The following is a 10,888-nucleotide window of genomic DNA, read 5'->3' on the forward strand; positions in this document are numbered from 1 at the left end:
GCACCGGCACTGGTGCCAAGTCGGGTAAAGGAAGTGTCATTGAAGTGCTTGGGGGGAGAAGTAGGATCGCGGTGGAGGGGGGGGCAACGCGAGTGGGGGGAGGATGCCGGTTCGCAGGGGGGGGAAGCCGGATCACGGGGAGGGGTTTGGAACAGCGTTGGATTCCTCAAGGGGGGGGGGGGAGAAAGGGGCAGCGCCGGTAGCCTCGGGGGGGGGGGGGGGAGGAGGTGGAACCAATCAAAGCAGTTTCCCTTACTCCCTATGGGGAAACTTGCTTTGATATACAAGCAATTTGGTTTACGAGCATGCTTCTGGAACGAATTATGCTCGTAAACCAAGGTTCCACTGTACAGAATTTATATTAATTTTCCATTTAAACCTGAATTGTGAGCAAATGCACGTGGAAAGAAGTTAAAATATATATTGTGTTACAGATGAAAATAGACTTGTTGCTCTCGTGATTTACCGTATATACTCAAATATAAGTATATTACTCGAATATAAGTGATTTACCATATATACTCAATCTGAGTATAGGACAAGGTATCCTTTTCCCCCCCCAAAAGGAGGAAAATAAGGTTGACTTGAATATAAGACCGGGGGGGGGGGATTAATATTCATGTGCCAGGATCTGTGCCCTGCCCCCCACTCCCTCCACTTCCATGCTCTGCTCTCAGCCCCCCTCCTTCCCTGCTCTGCCAGGCTCTCCCCCCCATCTCCGTTTCCTCCCTGCCAGGCTCTACACCCAACCCCCCTCCCTTCCCTGTACCCTGTCTCCCTTCTCTCCTGATGTCCTGCAGGCCTCCACCAGGCCTGCCTTATGACCTGGTGGGCCGGAACAGGAGGAATTCCTCCTGTCCTGGCCGACTGTTATTTTTTTTTTTTTTTCCTCTCTCCCACTTCCCCCGCATACATTTTTGAATCCCTGGTGATCCAGCGGTGTACTGGGTAGGAGCGAGCTTTTCATACTCCTGCCCCATTCTGAGCCCCTCGCTGAATGGCCACCTTGAGTTCTCATGGCCCAGCAGTGTACTGGGCATGAGTGAGCTTTACCCACTTCTGCCCGGTGCTGAGCCGCTCACTGAATGGCTGCCGTGAGTCCTGTAAGAACTTGGGGCAGCCATTCAGTAAGTAACTCAGTGCTGGGCAGGAGGGAGGAAAGCTTGCTTAAGCCCGGTACATCGCTGGGCTGCGAGAACTTGAGGCAGACATTCAGGGAGGGGCTCAGGGAGGGTCAGGAGTGCGGAAAGCTCATTCCTGTCCAGTACACTGCTGGACAAACCCAGGGATTCAAAAAGGTACACCGAGGGAGATGAGAGGGAGGTAAAAAAATTGGCAGGGTCGGCCGGGACAGGAGACGGGAGGGATATCACCTGGATCAGCCCACCCCAGCAGGCCATACGGCAGGCCTGGTGAAGGCCTGCAACAAGTCCGGGAAGGGGGCAGGTGGGCGATGACCCGAATATAAGCTGAGACTCCCATTTTTGGGCCATTTTTTGACTCAAAAATCTCGGTTTATATTCAAGTATATACGGTATTATGCATTGTTCATTGACTGGCAACTAATGTCATTATTCCACATTAAATACAAAATGTTTATGTGCAAACGAACAAAGTCCTATATTCAGTCAGTATTCATCAGTGTGGTTTTGGAGCAAGTGAGATAAGCAAGTGCTGAGCAACAGGGTGAAGGAAGAGCTACTTCTGTTCCTCATTCTTTGTGAGACTTGAACTTTACTGCTGCATTAAGGAAATTGTTCTTTCAGCAGAATCGTTGATTACTGTCATAGATGATGCTGACTGCTTCAAGTACTGTTAGTTTGGATCATCTCTTCAGTTTGCAGAATCTTTAAGCAGAAGTTGTTGAGCCTTTGTCCATTTGTGTCAAGAACATGAAAGAAGACATAAGTTATCTTTGTTATACTGTACATGATGCCAGGCTGATAGGACCATGTGATTCAGGAGGGCAGTTGAGATGTTTCATCAAACTTGTGGATTGTAGAAGCTGAAGGTTTGCCACCATCTTGGACTTTACTTCATTGTTTAGTCTGTCATCAAGCAAGCCAGATCAGCCAAAATTTCTGACAAGTACCACAGATGTCATAAGAACATAAGAATTGCCGCTGTGGTAATTGTGCCCAGCAGTCTGCTCACACAGCAGCCCTTGGTCAAAGACCAGCACCCTAACTGAGACTAGCCCTATCTGTGGACATTCTGGTTCAGCAGGAACTTGTCTAACTTTGTCTTGAATCCCTGGAGGGTGTTTTCCCCTACGACGGACTCCAGAAGAGCATTCCAGTTTTCTACCACTCTCTGAGTTAAGAAGAACTTTCTTACATTCGTACGGAATCTATCCCCTTTCAATTTTAGAGAGTGCCCTCTCGATCTCCCTACCTTGGAGTGAGTGAACAACCTGTCCTTATCTACTAAGTCTATTCCCTTCAGTACCTTGAATGTTTCGATCATGTCCCCTCTCAATCTTCTCTGTTCGAGGGAGAAAAGGCCCAGTTTCTCTAATCTTTCACTATATGGCAACTCCTCCAGCCCCTTAACCATCTTAGTCACCCTTCTCTGGGCCCTTTCAAGTAGCATCATGTCCTTCTTCTTGTACGGCGACCATGTTGTTGATGCAGCCTTGGCAACAGCCTTGTTTGGATATTTCTGGAGTTTTGAAAGCAGAAGTAAGTCGTTGAGTGGTGCTTTCACAGGAAGAGGTGCTTTATTCCAGTAGCGGATGTAGATGAGGCTAACTGCCTTTCTTTGGCAGTAAGAGAGAACTGCTGCTGGAACAGAAATATCTTAATACTGCAAATGACCTTCGCCATCCACCATGCATGGTGGAAAGCCCCGAGTGCTTGAAATGATGGCTTTGCTTTTTCTGCATCTGAGCAGCCACCAAGAAAAATTCAAGGCTTGTAGTTTTCCCTTGGATGTGATGCATTCAAGACTGTTATGCAGAAAGTTGCAATTTCTTTCTGAAGGACTGATGTGTCATGCCTCAAACTCTGAGGACTTTCTTAAGAGATCAAACTCCACAGGTGACCCATGAGGGGAGGAATGCTGGCCTAGTGCCTAACCCTGAGTAACCCTGGGTCTAAGAGAGAGGTTGTAGAGGCTCAGTATTAAAAATAGTTTTCACAGTAACCTGTGAACTACTGTCTGGGAAAGGTAAACTTGGGTTTCAGTAGGTTATATCATTGTAGTTCTCTTTTATAGCTCAGCAAAATCAGGCAATAATGTAGCCTTTAGAGTCTTTCTTAGGGTTTAATACAAAACAGTGTTTTAGCCTAGATTAGTATTTTAGGTTGCATTTCAGGGCACAAATAGCTGTTGAGGAAAGGCTCTGGTGTTAATTGAATTCCCTCTCGCCCAACCCAAGGCAGAGCTTTTTTATTTATAGGTTCTTTAGCCAACCGGGAACAGGGCATTACTTTGGTAGGATTTTTCTGCCCTTTCTTTATTCTTTCAGGTGTAAGTACTTCTGCACCACAGTATGGCTGGGAAACATCGTATCACCGAAACTGCTGCTCAGGTTACAACTTCTGTCTGTGCAGACTGAAAATGTTACCCAGGCAGAGGGAATGGTTCCATGTGCAAGCTGTCTTCAGCTTGAATCTCTCATGAAGGAAGTAAAGGAACTGAGAGAGGAGGTGGCAAGACTGAGAAGCAACCGTGAGAATGAGGCGTCAAAGATTTCCAGCAGTGGGGAAGAAGAGGCTGTACTGAGGGAATACAGCTGGACTCAGATTATGGAATACTGCAAGACTCCCACCCCCCCTCCCCCCGTCCTTGAACTGAAGAACTGGTATATTGTCCTGGAAGTGAAGGAGATAAGAACATCCCAGGGAAAGGAAGGACCAAAACTTGAAATCCAAAAAATTACTGGATCTGTGACCACTAGGAGGCATAAGGTAGTGGTAGTTGGTGATTCCCTTCTGAGGGGTACAGAAGCATCCATCTACAGACCAGACATGATGTCACAAGAGGTATGCTGTCTGGCGCCAAAATCCAAGATGTTATGGAGAGCTTGCCGAGACTCATCAAGCCTGATGACTATTATTCGATGCTGCTCATCCATGTTGGCACTAACGATACTGCCAGGTACCCCTGCAAACATGTCAAAAGTGACTTTGTGGCTCTGGGAGAGAAGGTGAAGCAGTCAGGTATGCAGGTGGTATATTTTGTCCATCCTCCCTATCAAGGGTAAAGGCCAGGGCAGAGAAGCTCGTACCTGGAGATGAATGCATGGCTACGTAAATGGTGTCATCGAGAGCGTTTTGGCTACCTGGATCATGGGATGATTTTCCAAGGGCTGTTGAGCAGGAATGGTGTGCATCTATCAAAGAAGGGAAGAAGTGTCCGTTAGGCTGGTTAATCTACTGAAGATGGCTTTAAACTAGAAGTGATGGGGCAAGGTGATCAAAGCCCACATCCGCTATAATAAAACCCTTAGTGCGCATGCGCAGTTGAAACTCTGTGCGGCTGTGATCCGTGGCTCCGTGTCACCACATGCACAGTAGGAGCCTTTGGTGCTTTCCCCAGCAACGTACCTGTCCAGATCTCTGACGCCGGCTTTCTGACACCTCTCTTTTTCACCCCTGAACCAGCAGCGGCCCACTTTGATAATGCAAGGCGGGCTGGTCTAGCAAAAGCCCCGAGGCTGCCCGGCCTAGCGGATGCTGGACAGTGAGCAGGTAAGGGAGAAAGGGTACTACTGGACAGGGGGGAGGTAAAAGGAACGGAGAAGGCTTACTGCTGGACAGGGGAGAGGTAAAAGTAAGGAAGAAGGGAAGATAGACAGGGGGCAGAGAGAAAGAAAGAAAAAATGAAATGCCAAAGTCTACACATCTATTCTAGCACCTGTTAATATAATGGGCTAAAAAACTAGTGTGAGTATAAGCCCTCAGGTAAGTAAATCACTGAATATCTCTACACCAGGGGTGCCCACACTTTTTGGGCTTGCGAGCTACTTTTAAAATGACCAAGTCAAAATGATCTACCAACAATAAAATTTTAAAAAAACACAACGCACACTGTACGCATAGAAAATGTTAATTATCATTCCTATTCCAGGGTTTTTCAAAGAGGTCAAAGCAGATGACTCTATGCACTATCACCTCAGTAACAACCATACAAAAATAGACAAATATACCCCCCTCCCTTTTTACTAAACCACGATAGCAGTTTTTAGAGCGCAGGGAGCTGCGCTGAATGCCCAGCGCTGCTCTCGACGCTCATAGGCTCCCTGCGCTAAAAAAACTCTATTGCGGTTTAGTAAAAGGGGACCTTAGTGTAAAATATAGACAGCAGATATAAATTCAGACACATTTCGATCACTAAATTTAAAATAAAATCATTTTTCCTACCTTGTCTGGTGATTTCATGAGTCTCTGGTTGCACTTTCTTCTTCTGACTGTGCATCCAGTCTTTCTTCCCTTCTTTCAGCCTGTATGCTTCCTCTCCTCCACACCTCATTCCCTCCCCCAACTTTTCCTTCCTCTCCCCTGCCCTTTCTTTCTCTCTGCCTCCCTTTCCTTTTTTTCTGTTTCTCTTCTTTCCTTCTGTCTCCCTGCCTGCCCTTTTTCTTTCTTTCTTTCTCCCTGCCCTCCCTCAAGACACTGCCACTGCCATCGGGGACCAGGACCCAAACCGCCACCAATAACAGGCCCAAAAGCCGACGCCAATAACACGCCCAAAAGCCGACGCCGCCCCAACCTCTCCCTGCTTCGGCCGACCAGCATCGCGAGGAACTGTTGGGGGAAATGCTGCCGGGTCCTGCCTTCGCGGAAACAGAAAGTAGGCAGGACCCGGCAGCAAGAAGAGGAAATGCTTCACTAACATGTCTCCCGCCTTAGCCCGTAGCGAACGCTTGCTTCAGGGCTCTCAACATGTGCGTGCAGGCTTTCCTTCTCCCCCCCTCCCCCTCCCCGGGCATAACTTCCGGTTTCGGAGGGAAGAGAAGAGAAGCCTGCACGTACACGTTAGAGCCCGGAGCATAAGTTCGCTAGGGGCTGAAATCTCCAAGCCGGTTTTTTTAATGTTCAGCAGCGGCAGATGACAGCTGGGCGGACCGCCCAGCTAAAAGGCCCTAGGGAGAACACTGGAGAGGAAGGCTGATCGGCCCGTAGATCAGGACGGCAACACGAGTGCGATCGACTCGAGTTGCCTTCCTGAGCTACTGGTGGATCGCGATCGACGCGTTGGGCACCCCTGCTCTACACGGATGGGAAAAGGGGGCAATGTCTGGAAAACAGTATATACTAATGTTCGAAGTATGGGAAGATTCAAGATCCAAGATGGCTGCTTGCTTTAGCTGAGTAACACGCCCTGGGAGTCAGCTAAAATTTCTTTAAAAACTTTTCTGTGGTAGTGTGGAAGTTTATCTCCCTACCTGAAATGCCTAAGAGACGCGGCTGAAGCGCCGCTGCTGCCTCGCATCACCCTGGAGGAGTCCCAATGAGCACAATTGAGGATATCCTAAGATGAATGCAAAATGCTCCAGTCACGTCGGTGAGCAGTCCGCAGGAAGTGCCGCGATTGGGCGAGACCGCTGTAGCCTTCCAAGGACCTGATATAACTCTTAGCCCCGACGTTCGAGCTCCGCCCCCGCAGCCCTGGACAACGAGCTCTCCAAGGGGTGAGGAAACCCCGGAGATAGGGCAGTTTCCGTTCCCTGAGGCAAGTCTACCAGCTTTGGCGAGCTCAGAAGGAGGGGCACTCTATTGGGAGAGCCCAGCCAAGGATCCGGAGGCAGTTTCACCTGCGAGTGGGGGAAATTTTTAGCCGGAGGAGAAAGAGATTTCTGCAACTGGTGAGAACTTTTTCACTTGTCAGCAGCAAATTGTTATTAATAAACCCTCTGAAGTTACTCTTGAGGCACTTTGGGATTCGGTGGCTAATTTTGGTAAAAGCCATTAATCCCCATTTTCAATACATAGAAGGGAAACTGATTAAACATACAAAGGAACTGAAAGAAGTTAAAATGGGACTGAGTGACTCTAAATCCAGTATTCAGAAAGTTGAACAGGACTTAATTTCCTCAAAAAGGATTCAAGAGACAATAATTAAAGATAATGTTAATCTTAGGAGGAAAATTGAAATGTTGGAGAATACGGCACGAAGTAACAATTTAAGATTGATTAATTTCCCTAAAGTCATTTTGGTGATCCCAAGGGAAATGATCAAAAGATATTTTCAGGAAATTCTGGGAATTTCAGATAAACTCAAGTGTATTATCTGCTAGCTGGTGGCCAAAGTCAGCATCAGAGGCCTAGTGCTCAAGAGGCAATGGACGTCTCAGCATTGCCTGAGACGTCAGATAAAGAAATTGCAACCCCAGCAACATTAATAATATCTGTAGCTCTCCAACCAGATAAGGCATGGATTTTGAGTCTATTCTTTAAGAATAAACAGAAAGAATTTCTTGGACATAAAATACAGATGTTTCCCGATTTATCACTTGAGACGCAGAAGCATAGGCGTGAATTTCTTTTACTTAAGCAAGGAGTATTAGCTTTAGGGGCTACTGTTTACTTGCAACATCCTTGCAAGTGTATTGTTCATCACCAAATGAATAAGTATGTTTTCTTTGAACCTTTTCAATTAACTACTTTCTTGTCTATATCCCGGTTGGATAAAGGAAAATCTTAAGCTCATTAGAAAGTTATGCATTTTGCTCTCGGCTCAAGACAGCGATTCTTTAAGTTTACTTTTATTCTCTCGCTAAATGTGTAAGTTTTGAATCTAATTTGAGGACTTGAGTAAAGTTAAGCCATTGTAACTTTTGTGTCAGTGACTACTTTGAAATTAACAAACCTGAGGACACGAATTGGAGGAATTTATGGGACGCCTTTAAGGCGTACATAAGAGGTATTGTCATCTCCTATGCTTCCCACAAAAAAAGAAAAATACAGAAGAACTGCGTTCTCTAGAAAGAGAAATTAAAAATCTGGAAATCTCACACAGCAACAATACCTCTGACATGAAAATACTTCAGCAGCTTCAAGCAGTTAAGTATAAATACAATGTTATTCTGAGCACAACGGCGGCGGACCAAATTATGTCGTATTCAGCCAGTCACTACATGGAGGTAAACCAATGTGGTCATCGCCTAGCCATGCACTTGAAAGGTGGACGTAACAAGACCAACATCTCGGCTATTAGGACTATTGACGACATATTGCTGACAGCTCCAACAGACATATTACAGCAGTTCCAGTCTTATTACCAACAACTATACACTTTAGAGGTGGACTCTGATATCGATGCTGCAGGCTTTTTACATGATTTGACTCATCCCACGTTGTCTGAGGATGAAAATGTGAGTTTGAATAAACCCCTCAACTGCCTGGAGCTGAAATTAGCGCTTGACTCCATGGCCAGAGCTAAGGCGCCTGGATCGGATGGTCTAACGACAGAATTCTACCAATTGTTTTAGGATCTACTACTTCCTCAGCTGCTGTCATTTTTCACTTACCTCATTGACTCGAGGGAGATTAGTGGATCCTTCACTGAGGCTACCATAATTGTTCTGCCTAAACCCAACAAGGACAAGATGAGGATACAGAATTACCGCCCTCTTTCACTTATAAACATTGATGCAAAGTTATTTGCCAAAACTATTGCAGCCAGACTCCAGCAGGTTCTTCCTAGCATCATATCACAAGAACAAAATGGATTTATGACAGGCCGGCTGGCTTCTGCTAACACTGGTCTCTTTGCTCATATTATTGACCATGCCAACAACACTGACACGCCCTTGATAGCCATGGCCTTAGACGCAGAAAGGCCTTTGACCGTATAGAATGGTCCTTCCTATTTTCTGTGATGAAGTGGTTTGGATTTCACCAAGACTTTCTATCATTAGTCCAAGTTTTATATTCCAACCCAACTACAAGAATCCTCATTAATGGCCACTACTCGTCTTCTTTTAAACCAACCAGAGGAACACGACAGGGTTGTCCACTGTCACCCTTATTGTTCAATATCACTTTAGAACCCTTACTGATTGCGATTAGATCTCATCCAACCATTCATGGCATACCTTGTGGAACAACCGAGATTAAACTGTCAGCATACGCGGATGATGTTCTGTTGTATGTTACGCCTGACTCTATCGCACAAATACTTAGTGTTATATCTTCATTTTCCAACTTTTCTGGATATAAATTAAACTTGACGAAGACTGAAATTCTTGCACTTAATTGCCCCGAAGCTCATGTTGAGATCGTAAAACTTGGTTTTCAGTGGTCCTCCGCCAAATTAAAATAAGTGAACGTTTATTTTGGAACAACTATAGAGGAGACAGTTAATCTCAATGTAAAATATATTATGGAATCTATACACTCTCTTACTTCTAGATGGACACCGTTGCGATTGTCTTGGTGGGGGAGATTGAATACTATTAAAATGATGATGACTCCAGTTGTGAACCATGTCCTAAGCATGTTACCTGTTTACCTGCCTCATCAAGTTTATATGAAAATCGAATCTCAACTAACTAAGTTTTTGTGGAATAATTCCCCACCTAGAATTAGCTTGAAAAAATTGAAGGGTACAGTTGCTGAGGGAGGAGTCAAATTTCCTAGTTTCCGAGAATATCACACTGCCTTCATTCTGAGGCATAATTCTGCTTGGCTGTCAGTACTACAATCTCATGCACCAACTCTATGGTCTTCTTTAGAAATGAAGGTCCTTGGCATCAGTGATGTACGTTCTGCTATGTTTACTAAGGATACCAGGATTACTAAATGCAGAGAACCTCATTCATCCACTAAACGTGCCATTTATGAGACTGATCAACTGTCTACAATTCGATGGAAAGAAACATCTTACATTTACCTTTGGAATAACTCCAACATATTGATTCAAGGGAGATCTATACATTGGCGTAGTTGGCAGACTGCCGGAATATGGTACCTGCATCAGTTAAACCACGATCATAAATGGGTTCCATTTAAGCTATTACAGGAGCAATATCGACTGCAGAGCTCTCATTATTTTCGCTGGCTGCAGCTATGTCATGCCATCAAGGCTTCCTTTGATGTATCGGCGCTTCAAGAATCTCAACCAACTCTGGCCTCTCTCAATCATATGATTGGAGTCATGAAACACGGGAGAGCTGCACGCTGGTACCGGTACCTAATTGAAACCAAATTTCAAAGCACCTCTACCTTACGAGATATTTGGATTGAAGACACTGGAATGGACATTAGCTTGAAAGAATGGGGATTGCTATGGCGTGAGATGACTCACACTCTTCACTCTGCAAGTTTCTCCCAGTCAGCTTATTATCTTCTACATCGTGCTTTCTGGACACCTTACAAACTTAGCAAACTTCCTAATTCGACCTCTAACTGCTGCTGGTCCTGCCATAAGGAGGTGGGCACTCTTGCCTACATGATATTTACATGCCCCCCTGTGAATCTTTACTGGCATAAAGTATGGGACATAAGCAGGGTCACTCAAATTGATGAGGAAATCACTTTGGCTATTGTCATCTATGGGCAATATGGATTACGGTCGCCAGAAAACAAATGGATTGCCAAACTGTTGAGAAGCCTTCTACTTATTACGATCAAATCCATTCTTACTAATTGGAAACATTGCTCCAATTTATCTTACAATAGTTGGTGGAATCAGATCTGTCAAATAGCTAAGTTTGAAAAGGCTCATGCTGTGAAATATAATTACATTGATACATATAACAACATATGGCAAGGCATGCATGCTTTTAGTGAAACTACCTGATGTTTCTATTGGAGTTTGTGTTGTTTTACACATGGATCATGCTTACTATTCTGTATATGTATATACTGGTGATTGACATCCTTTTCGGTATTACACTGTTCTCTTTGTATTTGGATTTCTCATATACACTACTTGATAT

This window comes from Geotrypetes seraphini, chromosome 3 (assembly GCF_902459505.1).
Source record: "Geotrypetes seraphini chromosome 3, aGeoSer1.1, whole genome shotgun sequence".
In the NCBI taxonomy this organism is placed as follows: Eukaryota; Metazoa; Chordata; class Amphibia; order Gymnophiona; family Dermophiidae; genus Geotrypetes; species Geotrypetes seraphini.